The sequence below is a fragment of the Bacillus rossius genome, chromosome 10, assembly GCF_032445375.1.
Source record: "Bacillus rossius redtenbacheri isolate Brsri chromosome 10, Brsri_v3, whole genome shotgun sequence".
Taxonomy (NCBI): Eukaryota; Metazoa; Arthropoda; class Insecta; order Phasmatodea; family Bacillidae; genus Bacillus; species Bacillus rossius.
In genome coordinates, this window is record NC_086337.1 from 420,078 (window position 1) to 443,121 (window position 23,044).

General features: G+C 44.5%; 1 long non-coding RNA gene and 1 other non-coding gene across 2 annotated transcripts; one reads left to right on the plus strand and one right to left on the minus strand.

The window, feature by feature from the left end:
* Positions 1-494: 494 nt before the first annotated feature.
* LOC134535627 (uncharacterized) lies at positions 495-3,895 on the minus strand. The gene is made up of 3 exons (XR_010075665.1): positions 3,754-3,895; positions 3,554-3,647; positions 495-547 (listed from the first exon to the last, which is right to left on the minus strand). It is a non-coding gene; the product is annotated as an uncharacterized LOC134535627 (long non-coding RNA).
* LOC134536372 (5S ribosomal RNA) lies at positions 1,910-2,028 on the plus strand. Its single transcript, XR_010075786.1, has one exon. It is a non-coding gene; the product is annotated as a 5S ribosomal RNA (ribosomal RNA).
* Positions 3,896-23,044: the final 19,149 nt, after the last annotated feature.

The window sequence follows — 23,044 nt, forward strand, 5'->3', positions numbered from 1 at the left end:
AAAAATAAAGAAAAAAATCCTTTCTATTTAATTTAGTTAGATCATATATCAATATTAATGGCAAAGACCAGTTGCATCGATTCACTTTGAAAATAATTCTATTTGTGCTAAAACTAGACACAGTAAAAAAAAAAATATATATATATATATATATATATATATATATATATATACACACACACACATAATTCGAATTCATATTATGCTTAACTGCGTTTGAATTTGCAATCATGCACAAGATGTTTTGTACTTCGAAGTAAAAACAACATAATGTACTATTTAACTACCCACAGTACAAATGGATCCAAAAAAAAAGTGAATTTTCATGCAGACGAAAATTCTTACATTTATTCTATTTATATTAAGTACCCATTACTAACAGCTTATACTGGGTGGAATACAACAGTTGACATGATTTTACTTATATGGCAATTTAATATTTAACCAAAATTAATGGTAAACTAATATTTTAAAGTGTCATTTATGGCCCCTTACCTTCAGCATGTTTGCTTCCTTGCACACAAACGAGGACAAACACATCACCCAACTGAAAAAAAAAAAAAAAAAAATCACTTGCATCACAAATAATTTAAAATTTTTCACCACATGAAGTAAATATTTCGCAATAAAAAAAAATATAGCCCTAGGACTCGTGTGCACACCTTTTCTTCCCCACATCGCACACGCAAACAAAACTTCCAAATTATTACAAAATCACTCGATTATTATACATACATAAACACACATGTATTTTCCGAATAAGTGAGAAATGCAGGCCGATGAAAGTCAAATTTCGTTTCGGAAATTAAATCTCGCACAACTACCGACACATAACCAAACTTGCGTACATTTACATAGCATTAACCCTCTAAATAATAAACAAATGAAAGCAGAAAAAACAACATCGCTACCCACCGCGCGCGCTCCTGGCGGCGGGAGTAGGAACTACTTTGCACACAGACCGACATAGCCCCCTGCCAAAAACAGTAAAATAAATAATATATATAAGTCTTTTGGCGGGAAAAAATTTCTCAACCGCCTGGGAGTACCCTAGTGTGTGCCTGTCTTTAGGTTATGTTACTTTTAACTTCATTTTCTACAGGCAGACGCGAGGGTGCTCGCCCATTATTTTTAATTTTTTAAATTCTTTCCTACCTTTGGTGTGCCATGCAAGAATTTATCGTCAAAATGGCGGCCCCGAGTGCAAATTTCTCGTCTGCACTGCTGGCTGGATGATTATGTGATGTTTTGAAGGAGGGTTTTTTTTTGTTTGGATTTTGCGAGAAGGGGGGGGGGGGGCTGGGCTAGCTTTTTTTTTTTTTTTTTTTAATTTTCTAAACATTCATCTCTTATGTAACAGTGTTCAGCATTAAAAAATTTAAAAGAAGAGGCACTTACTCATCAATTTCAAAACAGCCTATGAAGAAAAATAAAAAAAATTTAAATTCATTCCAGTTTTATACATTCATGATTTGATCACATGTATAACTTTTCTTTTTTATTACCTTATTTAATTTTATTATTATTACTACTATTGCTGCTACAACCTAGAAGATACCTCAGTGATACTAATACCTGCTGGTAAAGTTAAAGGTTTCACCTTTCTTTCTTTAAACATATCACAATACCTTTCTTGAGTTAAATATTATCTAATGGCTTTAAGAAGTTATGGTAATGTTCATCAGTTATAGAGTGTGGGTTTGTGTGTGTGTGTGTGTGAGAGTGTATTTTGAAGAGGGCTTTGGTGGTTGGGATGGTGAGGGTGGTGGGTGTTGTGTGTGGGGGGGGGGGGGGGGAAGTAAAAGAGTGTTCATTACACGATTTCTCCTGTTGTTTGTAACAATCACACCTGGTATAGCTATTTCGAGTGGCAAATACAAACTGCAAAAAAAAAAACATCTATATCATTGCCAACGGCCATATCACGATGAACACACCGGTTCTCGTCCGATCATCGAAGTTAAGCATCGTCGAGCGTGGTTAGTACTTAGATGGGTGACCGCTTGGGAACACCACGTGCCGTTGGCACTACCATTTTGCACCCTACAGAAAAAAAAATTTTTTTAAAAATTTCAATTTTCAATTTTTTTCCCCCCACAATCACCACATTTCCCCCCCCCCCCCCCTAACACACACACACACACACACACACTCTCTCTCTCAATCAATCAATCAATCAATCAATCAATCACTCACTCACTCACTCACTCACTCACTCACTCACCCACCCAGCAGCTGTGAATCTTTGCATGTGTATACCTCATACAAAATTCAAAGTGAAAAAATAAATATATGAGTGTATATGTATGTATGTATGTATGTATGTATGTATGTGTATATATATATATATATATATATATATATATATATATATATAAACACACACACACACACACCTATTTTGAAGTTTCTCTGTTTCAACATGTTTCAGTGGGCAGTTATGTATAATAATGAGAGATTCAAAAAGACGTTGATAACAATGTCATCAATGCCTGTTTAGTGTGCTCATTTGTTGGATGGTCGGCAGCAATACTAGAGGTGGTACAGCTGTAACCTGTAAAATTGTACCTGCAATGTGTTGTGTATGGAAAAAAATAAAAATTATATCATCTAAATTTTTGTTATTCAACAATAACCTTCCCATCAATGCATGATGTCACAGTATCCATAGCTCTACTCTTTCTGCCATATAACATTGAAAAAAAAAAAAAAAAAAAAGGAGCTATTAGAATAATAACAAAAGATAAAAAATCATCTAACTGCAGACCAAAATTCAAAAAACTTAAAGTCCTGACTGCCATAAATGAATACGCTCTAGAAACTTTTTATTCATTCTTAAGAAAAAGAAGAAAAAAAAAAACATTTAATTTTTTTTTTTTTTTTTTTTTTTAGATATTCGCACATAGGTATAACACCAGGAATGCTAGTAAATTGAGGATAGTTGAACATAACACTAGGCGATTTGAAAATGGACTAAATTACTTGGGAGTAAAACTTTACAACTTAATATCACAGAAAATAACTAAAACAATTTACCAGTATTAAAAAAAACAGTAAAAAAAATTCTTCTAGAATATCCTACCTACCCTCTGAAGCTATTCTTTAATTTGATTGATAATAGAGAAATTGAACTGTTAATTTGTTGAATGGACTTGTGATAACAGCTGCTTCATGTTTTGCATAAAGTTAAATTGTGTAACATGTTATGTATTTTTTTTTTTTGAAATTTTTTTTCTTGGTAACTTGCATCATGTAAATATTAATTGTCTGCACATACATGTTCTATATCCCGGAGCCTTGACTCCACGTGGGATCAACAGAACAAAAATACAAAAAAAAAAAAAAAAAAAAAAATCCAGCTCACTAATCTAGGTGCATTTTGCTAACAATATTTGGAATATATATATATATATATATTTTTTTTGTGTAACATGCAAATTCTGTATTATTCTGCACACATTATTTATAATCTTCTATCATTTTCTTAGATAATAACTATTAATTCATAAAATAGATTGTGTGTGCATAACCTCCTGGAAACATTTGCACTTACCTCCTACTTTACTTTTTCATTTAAGCAATCCTATTCGCATGTATACACTTAGGTTGCAGCATCGAAATTGTGTAAAATTCAAAGTGTGTATTGCCTGAAAAAAAAAAAAAAAAAAAGACATACCAAATATTTGCATACAGCGACACACTACATATTTGCACACAGTGGAGTTTTGCGGTAATTAACCTAGCACAATTTACCACACGCAATCACACGCCCGCGATGAGATAACACACTCGCTGTTTTCCTGTTGACCGGCACGAGGAGTAAGAAAAATTGATATTTACACGAGCACACACTCCCACACTAGTCACAACGTCGGTCATCAAGTTGTGTTGAAAATTCCTGTAGCCTCTGTTTTCCCAAATGATTTCACTTAAAATTTCATTTAACAAGACCATAAACAAATTTACAATACTAATTTCTTAAACAAACACTTCAGCGAACAAGTGACTGTCGCATTCATTACAAAGCTTACAACTTAACAGATGTTTCCGATGTGAAATAAAATAAGAAAATGTTTTACAACCAACCTAGAACATTTAGTCAAAACGTTTTTGTCCTGGTTTATGATTATTTTCCGTGACATGAATGTTTCAAAACTAATAACAATACGAATGCAGCCAAATATAATGAAGTTAGCACATAAAAGACGACTTAAAATATTTCATTTTTCGAGAATTGGCAGAGCATGAACGCACAGGGCCAACGGAAATTTCTTTAAAGATAAACGACCATCGGACAAAAACACCCCCTCCCCTCATCCTCAAAAACACGTGAATAATATACTTTTTCAATTATATTTTTATCGTTTTTTTTTTTAAATATACTCATTAAAACTTCAAAATAAGCAGGTACTCGTGTGTTTTTCTCTCTACAATGTACCTGATCTCGGTGCGTAAACCTACATCATTTAGAGATGGAATTAATGTACACATACAAGTAAAATTTTGTTCCATTGTAAAATTGAGAGAAAGAAGGTTTTCCAAACGCATTAAGTATGGAGACTTTAAATAAGATTATGAGCTTATAAATGTTTGCAACGAAATAAAGTGACCATGTATCTGCAATTTCAAAAATATTTTTGCTCTGCTAACCTCACATGCAAGCAAGTAAAAATAACCTCACAACTTACTTACCTCTCTCAATTTCGCAGTACCAAAACATAGAAGGGATAAATAGGATAGTTTTTATTCGAAATCCTGCAAGAGTTTTAATTTTTATTAAAATATTTCTCCAATGTAGCATGTGTGTGGAATACTTCATCAGCAACTTGCATCTGCACCTTGAGTGAATTGAAGGGCAGCCAGTTTTAAAAGCTAAACAGAAACTGCACTCTTGAGAATGCATCAGATCCAAGTGAAATGCTTGTTGTGTGTACAGTTAAAAGTTTTATTATTCACACAATGAAAATGTAAACAAAATTTACTCACAATAATAATCACATCATCCTTGGAGGTGCACGAAGAAAGCCATTCCAGGTGGCACTGAACAAGGTGATTTGCTAGTGCTTCCACAGCAAACAGCCTTCATGAAATTATCTCCACATTTTCAGCATACTATACACTAAAGTATACCTAAGTTAATTTAACCATTTTCAAGTGATTCCAGCACAAATTACGTATTTGATTCCTTGAATAACATCTGCAAATGAAAAGTTCCCTGTTTGGTGTAGCAGTAAATTTAAACAGCTCGCAGTGCAAATTAAACAGTGCAGCTGCCATAAAAAAATTACACTATTAGTGGAACTGCCCATTATGTCATCGTAGACTGCTGACATTTAGAAAACATTGAAAAATCAGTGCTAAAGAAGCCCTACATTACTTTCGCTGTCCAAAGTGCGCTGCTCCCTACGTGAGCAAGGCATCGAGAATTTTCTGAACCGTCCGCAACCAGAAAATTGGGTAACCAGATATTTGCAGAAAATCGTCTCTCGGGGCGTGCGCATCTCTCTCGCGGGCTGTTGGCTGGGAGTTCCCTGCGACCTATTGGGTAACCGAAGGCTGGCAGTTCGTACGGGATTTGCGTGCGTACGGGAGGCGGCCTAGCAGCGCCAACTGCTACCGACCGCGTCCCGCGGGTGGCGGATACGGGAGCCCAGCTCGAGAGTTGCAATCTCGCTGGGGTGGCTGTGAATAACCAATAGCAGTCCGCGGACCAATGGCCGGCCTGTGGAGTCGTTATTACGGCTGTCGGGGTGAAAGGTAGCCTGAATGCAGCTCGGCGCGTGGCAGGAAGCAGCTTCGTCGGCGAAGGCACCGCAGGGGAGCTCGATGTGCCACAGTAGCGAAGTGTAGACGAACTGCGGGCTGGAACTTGCGGAGCTGTGAACTGCTGCGCGCGCAACGGAATTGAAATGCGTCGGAACTCCGAAGGAAGACATCAGGAACCTTCAGCTAGGGCTGCTGTAGGTGTGGCAGCAGTAGCCTCGAGCGGCGCGACCTTAAACCGTCTCGGGGATTTTGGGTGGCGAGGTTGGTTCCCTCCCCCCACCCTGGCTTGAAAAGTACTGCTGTTGACCTGAAGAAGGAAGACGAAGATGGCGCAACGTCAGGCTGCCTTTCGCTCCGAGAGTCAGCAGTTCGAGCCGGTTTACTGGCTCGTCTGCCCACTCTGTCTTAACTGTGGCTGCCTGGGCAGCTGTGGCTGGGCTGACGTGAAGTCGCCCGCCCCTGGGGGTGCATGCACCCCTGGCTAATAATAACCCAGGAGCTCCCAACTTTAAATGCGGGCCGCAAGGCCCAAGCACCCAACTCCACCAAGGTTGATTTTTCAGCCCCTCCAACTCTTCTTACCTGGACCCTTCTCCCTCTTGTCCAGTAGTTACCTGCTTGCTTAATGCATGTTAATTGATCCCCGCATGAACCGGCCCAGGGTTTTCCCTGTGTCTATGCAGGTTTTACCTGGGTCACACTTAGCTAGCTTTTAAGCTAGGCGACCAATGGGGCGTCAGTCATGGCGCCAATTGCAGCCATGGCTGGCCAATAAACCCCAATAAGCACATGATGCACGCGCCCTTGTCCTGCATGGTTAAAAACCCGCATGGTAGAGTGTATAGGCTTCGGCCTGAGACACACTTAGGTCCTCCCCTAACCTGGACCCTCCCCTACACACTAAGAATTAACTTAGGCTAGGAAAAAAAAAAAAAAAAAAAAAAAAGAACAATTTTATTTTCACTTTGCTCTTGCATTCTGTAGGATCAGTCTCGTCATGGCAGATACTGCAGCAGCGACTGCAGCACCAGCTGTTGCCCCATCACAGGCAGCTTCCCCGAAGAAAGGCAAGGCTGCGTCGAAGAAGCCACGAGCCAAGCCCGCGCACCCGCGCACATCTGAAATGGTGGCCTCTGCGATCAAGAGCCTCAAGGAAAGGGGCGGCTCATCACTGCAAGCCATCAAGAAATACGTCGCCTCTACCTACAAAGTAGATGCGGAAAAGCTGGCACCTTTCATCAAGAAATACTTGAAGGCAGCAGTGGCTAGCGGCGAGCTTGTCCAACCCAAAGGCAAGGGTGCGTCTGGCTCCTTCAAGCTGGCTTCAGGGACCACCGGTGCTCCGGACCAGCCCAAGGCTCCAAGCGGCAAGCGTGGTGCAGCTGCCCCTAAGGAAAAGAAGCGATCCGTAGCCAAGAAGGCAGCGGTGGGCAAGAAACCAGTCAAGAAGACTCCGCCTACAGCAGAAAAGAAAAAAAAGGCAGCAGCTGCAACCCCCAAGCCCAAGAAGGCACCTTCAAAGGCAAAAAAGGTGTCCAAACCTCCCACGAAGAAACCCCGTGCTCCAAAGCCAAAGAAGGTTGCCCCAAAGAGCAAGTCGCCCAAGAAAGCAGCCCCAAAGCGGAAATGAAGATGCCAGCAGGACCGCTGGCACTTTCTGTGGCACTGTACCACCTTATCGGCCCTTCTAAGGGCCAACAATACTAGTCATGAAGGTATCAGTTGTTGCAATCATTGCCTCCTATAGCCACACCTCTGCCGTTAGGTAAAATTCTGGTTAAAAAATTTCTTATGGTATTTGAAGCGGGGGAAATAAATAAATAAATAAATAAAGAAATTTATCAATTACATTGTGTGTATAGTTTAGGTGCAAAATTATTTAAAGTTTTTAAGTAGGAAAACGTCTTACAAACATCTCACTCTTATTTCAGCATATATATATATACACATATATACACACTTACACACATATTTTTTTTTGTAAGGATTAGGTCTCAGGGTATTAATGGTGAACTTTATGCTGCTGCTGCTGCTGCTGCTGCTGCTGCTGCTGCTACTGCAGACAGGCACTGTTTGAAGAGTTTTTATTTCCTATGCAGAATACATTGCATTGTGTGCAAATCTTTTGTGTACAATATAAACAACCACCTCAAAACACAGACACTATAACTGTTTTTCCAAATTCTTATTAATGTAATATATTATTGGCTGGGTAAAGGTCAACGACAGCTAATAGGTACAGAAAGCCAGACAACTGTTTTCCTTTCAAATTTGACAGTTATTTTTAGCCCTAATAAGGGCTGTTTTTTTTTTCCCCCTTGCAAAAAAAATGGCAAGGAACTCAAGCACGCTCGCCACGGATACGCCGGGCAAGCTGGATGTCCTTGGGCATGATGGTGACCCTCTTGGCGTGGATGGCGCACAAATTGGTGTCCTCGAAGAGCCCCACCAGGTAAGCCTCGCTGGCCTCCTGCAGCGCCATGACGGCCGAGCTCTGGAAGCGCAAGTCTGTCTTGAAGTCCTGGGCGATCTCTCGCACCAGGCGCTGGAAGGGCAGCTTGCGGATAAGCAGCTCGGTACTTTTCTGGTAGCGCCTGATTTCTCGCAGCGCGACAGTGCCAGGGCGGTAGCGATGTGGCTTCTTCACTCCCCCTGTGGCCGGCGCGCTCTTGCGAGCCGCCTTGGTGGCCAGCTGCTTGCGCGGCGCTTTGCCTCCAGTAGATTTACGAGCCGTCTGCTTCGTGCGCGCCATCGTGGTCCGTCTGCGCGTGCTAATTTTTATTTTTATTTTTTTTTCCTAACCTAACTAAAAACTAAGTGTGTTTGGGAGGGGTCCGGGTTAGGAGGGACTTAAGTGCGTCTCAGGCCGAAGCCTATACGCTCTACTCATGCAGGGAGTACCATGCAGACAAGGGAGCATGCATATTGTGCTAAGGAGGGGATTGGCCAGCCATGGCTGCGATTGGCGCCATGACTAACTCCCCTCACTTGACTATTCTAGGCTAAAACTAGAGATAAGTTGGGCCCAGGTAAAACCTCCATAGACAGAGGGAAAACCCTGGGCACTCACATGCGGGATGCAAATTTCATGCATTAATAGCAAGCAGGTTGGCTACGGGAACAGAGGGATGGTTCAGGAAGAAGAGTTGGACAGAGTAGAAAGTCTCTACTAAGCAAGTTTGGGAGGGAACTTGGACTTTTTGTCCGCATTATGCTTTATTTGGTTGGGTACTGGTCTTTAGGGGGCGACTTCGTCGTTTCCCCCAGGCTGCCAGCCAGCCAGGTGAGCTGAAAGAAAGAAAGGTACATCTTACAACTATGAGGTATATGGCCGCAGCACCTAGGTTGCCCCAGTTACCACAGCCATGTATGCCCGACACATTGTGCTGCCAGCCTGGGCATGTCAATCATTGGCTAGTCCAATGTTGATTATTTGCACCGCAGGACGTGGTCAGACACATGGTCGGACACCTATTCTTCGATAGTGAGTCTACTCACTTAATGATTAAAAATAAACATTCCTATGAGAGTGGGGAATTTGTGTGTTGGTGTATCCATTAGGGCCCCGCTGGGCCAAAAAAATAATTAGTGCCCCGATGGGCCAAAAAAAATGCATTTTCCGCGATGCTGTCACCTACACAGAGCACGCCAAGAGAAAGACCGTCACCGCAATGGACGTCGTGTACGCCTTGAAGAGGCAGGGCCGCACTCTGTACGGCTTCGGAGGGTAGGCCAGCTGTGCCACACCTTACAAAACGGCCCTTTTCAGGGCCATCATACAGATTCAAGGAAGGTTGCAGTTACTGTTTCACCATGCAAACACAACACTCATAAAGGAGGGGGGAAAAAATAAAAAAAATAAATCCCACAACTAGTAGGCGTACAAAAACCTTGGCTAGGCAAACACACATATGAAAAAGTGCTTTTACATGGTGCAGAGGTAGCAGTTTCAACAGCCATGCCATGGAGTTAACAGTACGTGAATAACCAAGTTGACATAACTTACATTACAATGTGCATGCAGTGAATGTTGAGAGAGCAAGACTTTAATTCAAGCTAGCTTCGCAGAAGGAAATTTTTCAATATTTCTAGCAACTTCTGCAACTATCTGTTCAACCGCATAACATTGCTTAAAGGCAATGTGCACTGATTCATACTTAGGTATGAAGGCTTCCATGAGCTTCATGGGACAGTGTAAACAGGTGAAGTACATTCACGTGAACCTTCAACTGCGTGTAACACTATCCTAAAAATACTGAATAAATTATGCTGAATAAAAGGTTTTCAAAGAGGTAATATAACAATTATAGCCAAGGATGGATGCAAAGGTTGAATTAGCAAGAATGAATTTACATACATGTCGTTTAATCCTGGGCAAAAGCCTCACGTAAAACATTCTTTCACATACAAGAGTAATACTGGGTTTTTAATAATACTGATAGCAAGAAAAATTAGCGGTACAAATGCTACGGCAAAATACGTGAACACATATCCATGTTTTCTTTAGGATTAAATGCTTGATTGAATACATAATATTAACTTGATAAGAAATTTTACAATTAAGTATTAACGCTTACACACAAGGATAAAGAACACTAACATGCCTCATTAGAGAATACAAAAACGTCAAATGAACATGCAGGCGACCGCGGCCTAACCTACACTAGGCGGTATAAGCTTACTGTAAAGCATGATAAGGCATGATATAAAAGGAAAATTTACATATTAATACATTAAATTCATTACGAAAAAACAAGTCCTAACGAAGACTGTAGACCAGACGGGGAGAGACGTCAAACAAACTATGCATGGTATTAATACAAAAACGATCAAGGAAAACAATAAATGCCAAATTGAATTTAGACGGTGACGGCCGAAATGGAATTTATAATACAGCTATTACCAAGTACCGTTTACATTACTGTAAGGGTCACCACCTTACAACACTTACGTGCATTCTCCCCGCTGTCACACACTCTCTCTAAAGCAAGTATCAGACTACATGCTTAAGTCACGACCAGCACCGACTGTGTGCTAACCAACAAGAACCTTCAAGGCATTACACCTAGTTTTAATTAAGCAAGAGGGCGCCACGCGCATGCGCGGACACCTCACGAGGGGAAGACAAAACACAGCACTGAACGCAGATAGGAGGGGGAAAGTAGGAAGGGAAGGAGCGCCGAAGTCCGCCGCGCGGCGCGAAATTCAAGTGACGCGCACCGACCACTTCAACTCCCCCACCCTTGACGAACGCAACCGCGAGCCTCGCCAACCAAGTCACAAGGACACGAGGAACTGCAGGTCCGGTCACAACTCTTGAAGTAACTCAAATGTCAAGCCAACACAATTCCATGTGTGTACAAATACAAACAATGTTTCTAAATAACAATTTCTTGATATCTAACTGATGATTTCTTGAAGTAAGTTCAACACATTTCTCTGTGTATACGAATACAAACAATGTTTCTAACTAGCAATATCTTGAAGTGAGTTCATGACTGGCATAGTTTCCGTGTAGGACACCAAGTAAGGATTATCAGTGTATCCACAGAAATAAAGAGTCTTCAGCGTTTCCACTGAAATAAAGACTCTTCAGCGTTTCCACTGAAATAAAGACTCTTCAGCGTTGAAGAGAAAGTTTAGAGTACGGGACGTCCCTAATAAATTCAATTTCGAACAGCATCTTCTTCATCCCAGAGTAGCAGGAACAGCATGCCTTCCCCCAGCGCGACACCAGGGCAAGAACGGCGGGCGTCCCCACCGCCTGCCCACGCTCGACGCCTGGCAGGCAGGGCCATCCGAAGCGGCCGCTGCAGGAGAGTCAGTCTCCGCACGCGTCACGGCCCCTCACGGGCAGGAGACGGCGGCGACTCCATGCCACCGCTCCTCATCGGTGACGTGACGGCGACCAACGTCCCAGCAAGCAAGTGACCTCGCAGACACGACGAACCCGGCGGGCGGCTGCGGTCACGCTATCTCGGGCAGGGCGAGGAGCGTCGGGTGCGCTGCGGCGCGAAGTCCTCTTCTGGGCGTGGCGGGAGCATCGGTGGGAGGAAAGGAAAAAAAAAAAGAGAAGGAAACACGAACACCCAAACAACAACAAAAAAAACTAAGTCCAAAAAAAGGAAAAAAAAAATTATTGATGAAATTTCTTTAATTGACCCACATGGGCCTTTTTATATTTTCTAGAACCAGAAGGGTTACGCAATAGGACCGTGTTGTCTCCCAAAAATCTATCAATCACAAATGGCCCAACAAAAGCAGAAATCAATTTTGAATTAACATTATCAGCCAGTTTTGGCAATTTAAAATTCTTTAAGAGAACCAAGTCATTAACAGCAAAACCATGTGGTCTCCGCGTAGCATTATAAGAGGCGGCTACAGCCTCGCGGGCCTTCTTAAGATTACAACTCACATCGTCAAGCATGGCCTCCAGGGAATCACTGTCAGAGGCGAGTTCCAGAGGCGGCAGTCCCCAGGAGTTAAGCAAGGGATGGGTCAACTCACGGCCCATGAAGGGGATGGAAGGGGGAAACCCTGTCGCCATGTGGACAGCAGAATTAAACGCCACGTTGATGAATTCAAGGTCACTGTCCCACAATGACTGGTCATCCCTGTAATAAGCAGTTAGAGTGGCTTTAAGCACCTTGTTTACACGTTCAGACTGATTACCCTGGGGGCAATAGGGACTACTGTAAATGGGTTTAATAGCCCATTCAAAACACATATCCTTAAATAATACAGACCGGAGGTAACGGGCATTATCACAGGTTATCATAGCAGGAGCACCAAAAAATTTCCACACTTGCTCTCTTAAGGCTTTAACAATACTAGTCGCCTTCATATTTTTTAAGGGGAGTAGTAACACAAATTTGGAAAAGATATCCAGAACCACTAGAATACAAATATTTCCCTTTTTGGAGCGTGTAAGGGGGCCAAAAATATCCATATGCAGAACGTGCCATGGAGCAACCGGGGGATCCGCACAATACAGGCCAACCTTGGCACATTGCGGAGGTTTAGAAACCTGGCAGTCAACACAGGACCTCACGTGGTGACGCACGTCTGCACGTAGTTCGGGCCATGCCAGATGCGCGCTGATGCGGCGGAATGTTTTTTCGATACCCAAGTGAGCACCCAACAATGAGTCATGAAAGTACTTAAGAACCATCGGACGAAGGGAGGCAGGAACCACTGCCTTCCTCTGCTTGCCTGATTTCCCTGTGTAATAAATTACACCTTGTTCCTCTACGTAGGGCGTAACAGTGCCATGATGCAAATCCCTGCGTATGCGAACACACAGCGGGTCATCCTTCTGACAATCACGGATACTAAGAAAAGACTCTGGGAAGACCTTGCACACCGCGGCACTAATCGGCTCAGAACAAGATACTGGCAAGGCACTGGTGTCAAACTCCTCAGGGGTAAACATCCGTGACAACGTGTCAGCGACCACATTGTCACTACCCTTAAGATGGTGTAGCTTAAAGTTAAAGCGGGACAGCCGTAACACCCAGCGCCCTAATTTCCCTAGCTGGTTAGGGTGGTTAAATAACCAGCTAAGTGCCTGATTGTCAGTGTACAGGTCAAATTCCTGACAGTCCAGGTACGAGGCGAACTTCTCAACGCCGAACAAGCATGCAAGCGCCTCCTTCTCATACACGCCGAGACGCCTTTCTCCGTCTGTCAACGATCGGCTAGCATAAGCTATGGGACGTAATCTATCATTTTCGAGGTGACCTAGGACGGCTCCTAGAGCAATACTAGACGCATCGACCTGAAGTGCGAACCTACGCTGAAAATCCGGAAGGATCAAAACGGGAGGAGAAGAGACAAGGGCCTTAAGATTATCAAAGGCTTTCTGTTGCGTGTCACCCCATTCAAAGGCTGTGTTTTTCTTGCGCAACGTATTCAACGGACCACAAACCGCAGCATAGTCCGGTATAAAGCGTGCATAGTAACCTGTCATGCCTAGGAATCTCTGAATTCCTTTGACGTTTTTAGGGGGCGGAAAATTAACTATGGGTAAAACCTTGTCAGGGTCCATAATGAGCTTACCCTTAGAAATAATGTAACCAAGGAACTTAACATGGTCCTGGGCCAAACGAAGTTTGTCAGGATTAACAGTTAACCCAGCCGCTCGAAGACGGTCAAACACCTGAGTTAGATGTTGTTTGTGCTCTTCTAAGCTAGCGCTATAAACAATAATATCATCAATATAGTTAAAGACAAATTTATACTTTAAATCAGAAAGAATATGGTCCAGCACGCGGCTCATGGCCTGACTACCAAATGAAACTCCCATGGGCACCCTATTGAACTGAAATTGTCCCCAAGGGGTAGAAAATGCGGTGTATTTACGGCAATCAGGATGCAAGAGGATTTGATGGAAACTGGCGTTCAAATCGATGACGGAAAAAATGGCTGCCTCTCCTAGGTGTTGTAGAGCGCTCTCTACCGTCGGTAATTCGTAAGAGTCCTGAATGACCTTATCATTTAGAGATTTGAAGTTGTGAACCAAGCGAAATTCTCCAGCCTCCTTTTTAGGAACTAGAAAAGTAGGCGAGCTAAAATCAGAAATAGATGGGGCAATGACCCCAGCTTCCATGAGGCGATCGACAATAATCTTCATTTTTTGTAGTTTAGGGGGTGATACTCTGTGGCCTTTGGCCTTAACAGGCGTGCGATCCTTCAAATAAAACTTATAGGGCAATACATCACACCTACCTATACGACTGTTTATTACGTCAGGATAACGACTGAAAACGTCCGAAATCAGAGAGTCTCTGAAGGTCATGTCACTCATGTCAGGACAAGACATGACTTCAGGGGCGGCATTCTGCGGAATTAATTTAATTTTTAATGAAGGGCGAAAGCCAAAAACAAGATGCTGATTAGCCACGTCAATCAAACAACGAGTTTTCCCCAGAAAATCCAGACCAAGGATAAGTGAATGACACAAACCAGGAATAATGTAAAAATGCCAGTTCCAGGAAAATCCGGCAATTTTAATGTGAAGCTCAACTGTCATGTTAGCGCGTACTACTTCTCCGTTAGCTACACAAATAATGACGTCAGGGCACGTAGTCACACGGCTCTGCAATGCAGGTAATTTATTACATAAGGAATCAAAAAAATCAGCACTCAACAAAGAACGAGTGGCTCCGGAATCCACTAATGCCGGAACAATATCACTAAACAAATTAACATGAACAAAATTGTAAAATTTATGAAAGGCGGCTTTTCTCTGACGACGATCGCGGCGACCGCTCATACGCCCTGATCGGGGCCCGTTTCCCGGACACTGATCCCTATAGTGCCCTGCGCGGTTGCACCTAAAGCATTTGCGTAAATCACGGCTCACAGCGGGCTGCGTGCACTCAGACACCGCGTGACCGAACTTTCCGCAGTTAGCACACCTAGACCGGCTGGCCTTAAGGCCGGGCGCATTAGTGGGAGGGGGGCGCCTGTCGGTAGCGCGGCCGGAGCCGACAAGGGGCTCGGTTACACTAACCGCACAATCAACGAGCTGCGGCGCGCGCGTAGCACGAGCAGACTGAGAATAAACATTCACAGCAGGCTGAAATTCTAAGTTTTTAGGCTTATAAAACCGCGATGTAGATGAAATGGGGAATTCCTCCTTATATTTTCTAACAGCGAGCAAGCGATTCTCCACTTCAGAGCTCCACTTGCGTAAAGCATTCAAAGTTGTGGGAGGACTAAGCATGGCGCTATGTTGAAGCACAAGCGGAGAGACATTCCCTAATATAGTTTGTACTAACTCAGTTTCCGTGAGATTTAAATTAAGAACGGCCGCATAATTGGCCACGGAATTAATGAACTGAAGAGTGGGCTCGTTAGGCAATTGAAACCTAAATACTAAGTCACGTTTACAGCTCTCAAGCACACGTGGAGGACAGGCAAATTGCAAAACTGAGCTTTTGAACTGAGCAAAAGAAAGATTCTGAGTAATTGCGTCAGTAAGTAATTGCAAAAATGCGGCTCCACAAAGACTCAGCAGGGCCTTTAACAATTCTGCCTCACTAACTAATTTCAGCCCTTCAAGACGTGATGCCGCACATAAAAAATCCAAAACAGCTCGTGGCTCGCAGCTATCAAGCCGAGGAAGAAGCTTAAGGTTAGAAAAAAATATTTTTGTATTAAATTTTGAGTTCAAGGCGGGGCCAGAAGGGGGTGGGAACTGCCGAGACGGTACCTCATCAGCTGATTCCCAGGAGTTACGAACATGCTGGACGAGTAGGCTCCTCAAAACAGCAACAGTAGCGCCCTCCTCGAAGGAAACGCCCTCCTCGGAGAGGATTTGAACCAGCTCGTCACGGCGTAGACGATACACCCATCCCGTGACCGGTGACCCCATGGTGCATGCAAGACAAAAGAGAAAAACAAAAACGTTAATAGTCAGCATAACACAGCAGAGTTGCGCAGTTGAAGGCTTCCATGAGCTTCATGGGACAGTGTAAACAGGTGAAGTACATTCACGTGAACCTTCAACTGCGTGTAACACTATCCTAAAAATACTGAATAAATTATGCTGAATAAAAGGTTTTCAAAGAGGTAATATAACAATTATAGCCAAGGATGGATGCAAAGGTTGAATTAGCAAGAATGAATTTACATACATGTCGTTTAATCCTGGGCAAAAGCCTCACGTAAAACATTCTTTCACATACAAGAGTAATACTGGGTTTTTAATAATACTGATAGCAAGAAAAATTAGCGGTACAAATGCTACGGCAAAATACGTGAACACATATCCATGTTTTCTTTAGGATTAAATGCTTGATTGAATACATAATATTAACTTGATAAGAAATTTTACAATTAAGTATTAACGCTTACACACAAGGATAAAGAACACTAACATGCCTCATTAGAGAATACAAAAACGTCAAATGAACATGCAGGCGACCGCGGCCTAACCTACACTAGGCGGTATAAGCTTACTGTAAAGCATGATAAGGCATGATATAAAAGGAAAATTTACATATTAATACATTAAATTCATTACGAAAAAACAAGTCCTAACGAAGACTGTAGACCAGACGGGGAGAGACGTCAAACAAACTATGCATGGTATTAATACAAAAACGATCAAGGAAAACAATAAATGCCAAATTGAATTTAGACGGTGACGGCCGAAATGGAATTTATAATACAGCTATTACCAAGTACCGTTTACATTACTGTAAGGGTCACCACCTTACAACACTTACGTGCATTCTCCCCGCTGTCACACACTCTCTCTAAAGCAAGTATCAGACTACATGCTTAAGTCACGACCAGCACCGACTGTGTGCTAACCAACAAGAACCTTCAAGGCATTACACCTAGTTTTAATTAAGCAAGAGGGCGCCACGCGCATGCGCGGACACCTCACGAGGGGAAGACAAAACACAGCACTGGACGCAGATAGGAGGGGGAAAGTAGGAAGGGAAGGAGCGCCGAAGTCCGCCGCGCGGCGCGAAATTCAAGTGACGCGCACCGACCACTTCAGGTACACCAAGTAATACACAAGGAAACTATTTATTTGTGTTCACATTGTTATCAACATCTTTTTAATTCTCTGCGTACATTGGTATTTACATAGGTTTACATAGTGGAACGCCAGCACATTGTGCTCTTTTTCCATAGTTTATAGACATTATACAACCCTTCATATATACATTTTCATTTATTTAATAATTGTTTTTAGGAGGAAAAGTTTAAAAAACCTCCGTAATGTTCTGGAGCCTGGGGGCTCAATGTTTTTTCTGATGATCATACACGTTGAAATATATTTACAGAGAAATTATTATTGATATTTACATACAAATGGTTACACATTTTTACTGAACAGTTTGGGAGTAGGTTTGGTTATGCTTGCGGCTTATATATTACACTATTGTACACTATATTACATAAGTTGCACTTTTGTATCTATGTCGCTTTGGTTGGCGTTCATTTGCGGTCTCGGTGCACGGCACTTTGGTGGATGTCCGTAGCACTGTACACTTTTGTGGCTGTTTGGAGGATTTTCTTCTTCTGCCCAGTCAGGGTGGCCTGCCTGGGTGGTAGTCTGTAATTAGTTTGTGTGGGTGTGGTCGTGTGATGTTGTGTTGTCCAATGTTCTGTATGAGTGTAGACGGGTGTTGTGATGCTTTCGTGAAAAATTTGTCTGTGTATTTAATGACTAGTTGGCGTGGTGATAGTGTGCCTGCAAGGTCGTGTAATTGTGTGTTAGTTACATGTATGTATTTCCCGAGTGTTGCTCTGAGTAGCTTATTGAAACATGTTTTTATTTGGTGGAATCGGATGTCGGGGACATGGGCAAATATTACAGAGGAATACAGTAAAATAGGGACAATGTACGCCTTGAAGAGGCGCACTCTGTCCTGGTCAGGCAAGGGGCTGTGGGGGCGGAGGAGGGAGGAGATCGAGTTAAAAGCGCGATAGGCCCGGGCAGTGGCAGACGAAAAGTGCGGGGAGAAGCGCAGTGTGCGATCCAGTGTAACACCGAGGTATTTCACTGAATCGCTCCACTTTATCACTGCGCCCCCCACAAACAGTGTGGGTGGCAGGCGGGGGCGTCGCCTGGTGAAGAAAATGGCTTCGGTTTTGGCGGGGTTAGGGAGAATGCCCCAGGACATAAAGTAATGATTAACTATGTTGATGGCCGCGGTCAGCCTTGCTTTAATAAGGACGGGGTCATGGTGTCTAACCATCAGCGCGGTGTCATCCGCGTACATGACAATCGTGCATTCGGGGGGCTTGGGAATGTCATGAGTATATAGGGAAAATAATAGGGTAGAGAGCGTGGACCCTTGAGGGACTCCTGCAGTGATCTCTCTAGAGGATGAAGTGGACCCTTCCACCCGTACGCAGAACGTGCGGGCTTCCAGGAAAGAGTGAAGGATGCAGCGAAGAGCAGGGTTTAGTCCCAGGAAGGCCAGCTTGAGGATTAGGGCGTGATGGTGGACAGTATCGAATGCACGACTCAGGTCTAGCAACACCATGCCGGTATGGGTCCTTTGTGTGAAACTGAGGGTGATTTGGTCGGTGACGTGAGCTAATGCGTGTTGTGTTGATAGGTGACGTCGGAAGCCAAACTGGAATTCAGGCAGCGGTTGTAGCCGGGCTACTTCCGCTTCCAGCCTGGCCAGAACTATGCGCTCCGCTACCTTTGATATCACTGAGAGCAGGGCGATGGGACGGTACGATGCCGGCCGATTGGAGGCACCTTTTCCCTTGAATATGGGTACTACCGTGGCCTCACGCCATGGACGTGGGAAGTGACCTGAAATGAGAATGCTGTTGATTATGTTGGTGAGGTAGATGAGTGCTTTGCGTGAGATGGATTTGAGGAGGCGTGGGGTGACTTCATCCGGGCCTGGAGCGGCGTTATGGCGCACGTGGTCTATCTCCTTCCTCACTTGCCTGGGCGTAGCTGTCTTGAGGGAGCCTGGCATTGGAGGTGGAGGGGGTTGATAGTGTGTGGGGAGCTTGGAGATGTGAGGTGGTATGGGTGCTGGTGCGAATGAGTTCACAAAGTGGTTTGCCATGCACTCCGCCCTGTCAGTCGCCGACTCCGCCATGCCACCGTCCACCTCTAGGGGCGGGATCGATGACCTGGCGGCGCGGAGACTGCGCGCGAAGCGCCAGACCGAACCATTTGCGAGTGACAGCGCGTCGAGCTTTTTGACTTCGCCCGCCGACCTCCATTCAGCAACGGCCACTCTGCACTGTCGGAACAGAGCATTGTAGTCGTCCCTGTCTGGCTGCAGGCGGGTACGCTGCCATCGGCTCCGAGCTCTGTTGCGGTGCGAGATGAGTGTCTTGATGTGAGCTGGGAGTGGTATTCCGAGTGGGTGCGGTTTTACTTTGGGGATATGGAGGGCAGCTGAGGTGATAATGGTGTCAGCAAAGTGAAGAACATGTTGGTCAAGTTCCTCCTTTGTGCGGGCTTTACGTTGCAGATCTAGCTGCTGGTCCATAGCTGTTCGATACATTTTCCAGTCAGCTTGTTTGAAATCGTAGATGGTGTTTGTGGAAGCAGGGGTGACTGTGGTGTCAATTGTCCCTATGACAGGGTAGTGGTCTGATGTCAGGTCGGTGCAGACTTTGAGGGGATTGACTCTGGGTAGGCATGTGCCTATCACCAGGTCCAGTACACTGGGGCTGCCAGTATGGGAGTGTGGGTGGTACGTGAACGTGTCAGGGGCATGTAGTACTAAGGTGGTTTCCTTCAGGTATTTGCGGAGGGCGATACCTTTATAATTGTTGCGGAGACAGCCCCAGGAGTTGTGCCTGGCATTGAAGTCACCCGCCAGTATGATGCGTGAGTCGAGCCGGCGAAGGCTTGTGAGGTCCTCGGCCGGGAATGGAGTGGTTGGTGGGATGTAAGTGGCCACGGCAGTAAAAGGCGTGGGGTTCGTATGCAGCCGAACTGCCACCGCTTCCATGTGCTGCAATTGAGGTGTTTGGCGCCTATGGTGCGACAAAGCTTGGCGCACAAGAAGAGCCACGCCCCCCTGTTTGCCACCCAACCGGTCGGCCCGATGCGTCACATAACCCGGCACCATGAACGGAACGCCAGCCCTGAGCCAGGTTTCCGCCAAGAACACCAGGTCTGGTTTGTGGAGTGAAATGAAATGATTGAACTCGGCTGCCTTGTTGGCGATGCTGTTGCTATTCCAGATAATGATTTTAAGGGAGGGCATTAGCAATTGTACTAAGGACGGAGAAAATCACTGTGCACTTCTCGTCTTGGTTCTGCGATGATTTAAATTTCCGGATGGCATCTAGTAAAAAGGGAACCCATTTTAGTAAGTTGAGGTCTTTAATTAACTTAATCAGTTCGGCAAATTCGTTTAGGACATTGGGTTCAGCATTAGCTTGTTGATTTTTAGGGGGTGGATGATTGTAACTGGCATGACGAGGCATTGAGTTAGGAGGAACGCGGGTGACGCGAGCTGGGAGTTGAGTGGTTTGTGGCAGTGGTGTGTCGTGCGTTGGTGCGGTTATTGCTTGTGTTTTGAATGTTTTCAGTTGGCTTGCGAATGTGTTTCTTGGGGGAGGAAGTGGGGGGAAGCTGGTGGTGGTGGGCAGTTTTTGTTGTGGCTGTGCTGTGCGGTTTACCTTAGCATTCAGCATGGACAGCCTGACTGGGCAGTCCTTGGAGGCGGCGATGTGCATGTTGGCCGGGAGGTCATGGTCCGCGCAGTTAGCGCAGTGTGGTGGGGCATCTGAATCCTTGGGGCACTCCGTGGAAGGGTGGGCGCCCGGGCACCGCACGCATCTGGGCTTCATCCAGCAGAGGTGGATGGAGTGGTCCCAGCGTTGGCATTGCACGCAGCGTTGAATTTCCTGGCGTCCTCGGTAGGCCTCGAACCTGACCTCCATGTGGTCCAGGTAGTGGCGGCCCAGGACAGGGGACAGTTGGGCAGTTCCGTTTAGTGAAATGAGGAACAGCGGCACTGGGATGTCCTCCCCAGTTGGAGTGCGCTGGTCCATCCGTTTAACTGACGCGACGTCAAGACCGAGGGAGCGTACTTGGGCAGCGAGCTCATCCTGGTCGTAGTCGACGTCCAGTCCTCGTATGACAAAGCGAGAGTTCCTTTGATCTGGGCGTGGATGGGTGAAGCATTCAAAATTCCTTTCTTTGAGGAATTTTATTAGGTTTTCTTGGTCCGGTATTGTGGCAGTTTTTATCTTCACATTGTACTTTGTCGCACGTATTGCAAAGTCTTTTTGCAGTAGCTGTTTGAGAGCCGGCTTGTATTGGAGGAATGCTTGGTTCATGCCAGTTTTCACTGTCACGGGCGGCATGGGGAGCTTTTTGGGGGCCAGTTTGCTTGGCATCGCTGGGCCGGATTTGCCTGGCGGTGGGTTCTGTGCCTTGGTGGCACTGTGAGTGGTGGGCGCGGGTGTTACTGGCTTGGGGAGGTTGACAAGTGCACCAGGTGTGGCTGTCGCTGTCTGGAAGTCATCCTCTTCCTCGCTCAGTGTATTGTAGCGGTTTGCCTTTGTTGCTCTATCTTTGTTAGGGCTGTTTTCTATTTGGGCGAAACATCTTTTGTTATTTCCCCCTCTACTCACTTCCTGCCACTCCATGTTGGGGGTACCCCGTGATGGAGGAGGTGTGCGGAACTCTGGGGGGCCCTGGCGGTCAACATCGGGGCTGGGTGTATCTGGGGACAAGTGTTCTTCCTGGTAACATAAGAAGTATTTGTGGAATTCGTCCTCACAAATGATGTCTGGTATTTCTTGGTCTTTTTGGAAAAATTTTGGTTGGAAGGATTTTCTGTCCGCAATAATAAATGGGTGTTCCGATAAATCTTCCTGTTCGATAGGCCTCAGGTGAATGCGGCACATTACATTCTTATCCTCTTGGACACCGACTTGAAACAAGTTGCCAAAATGTCCAAACACCGAATCATTGTCAACTGTTAATCCCATTGCTGGGCAGTAGAGTTCATACAAGTTTTGGTTTGAATTCTCCATTATATTAGAATTATTTATATTATTTAAATTATTTATATTTGTACAAGTCGCCATGTTAGTTTCAGAGGAGGTATGGGGTGCTCCGACTAATATGTCAGTAGAAGTATTTGATTTGGGAACACACCCGCCCGGAAGATCACTTCTGACACACTCATACTCTATGGTTTTACTAGTTGGTTTGTTTACATACATTAACGAACTTTAAAAACACTGTTTTTAATGTTTTTCGGCAAAGCCGCGGCTAACCTTTAATTGTGCTCATGCACAGAGGATTGTAGCACCCGATTTGCACCTGGAAATCGCACTCGCGACACTTTATTAACGAAAAATTGCGAAAATCGCGGCACCGATTTTCGCGCGCACTACACTCGGACGTGAACCGGTGTGTTCATCGTGATATGGCCGTTGGCAATGATATAGATGTTTTTTTTTTTTTTGCAGTTTGTATTTGCCACTCGAAATAGCTATACCAGGTGTGATTGTTACAAACAACAGGAGAAATCGTGTAATGAACACTCTTTTACTTCCCCCCCCCCCTCCCCGCACACAACACCCACCACCCTCACCATCCCAACCACCAAAGCCCTCTTCAAAATACACTCACACACACACACACACACACAAACCCACACTCTATAACTGATGACCATTACCATCACTTCTTAAAGCCATTAGATAATATTTAACTCAAGAAAGGTATTGTGATATGTTTAAAGAAAGAAAGGTGAAACCTTTAACTTTACCAGCAGGTATTAGTATCACTGAGGTATCTTCTAGG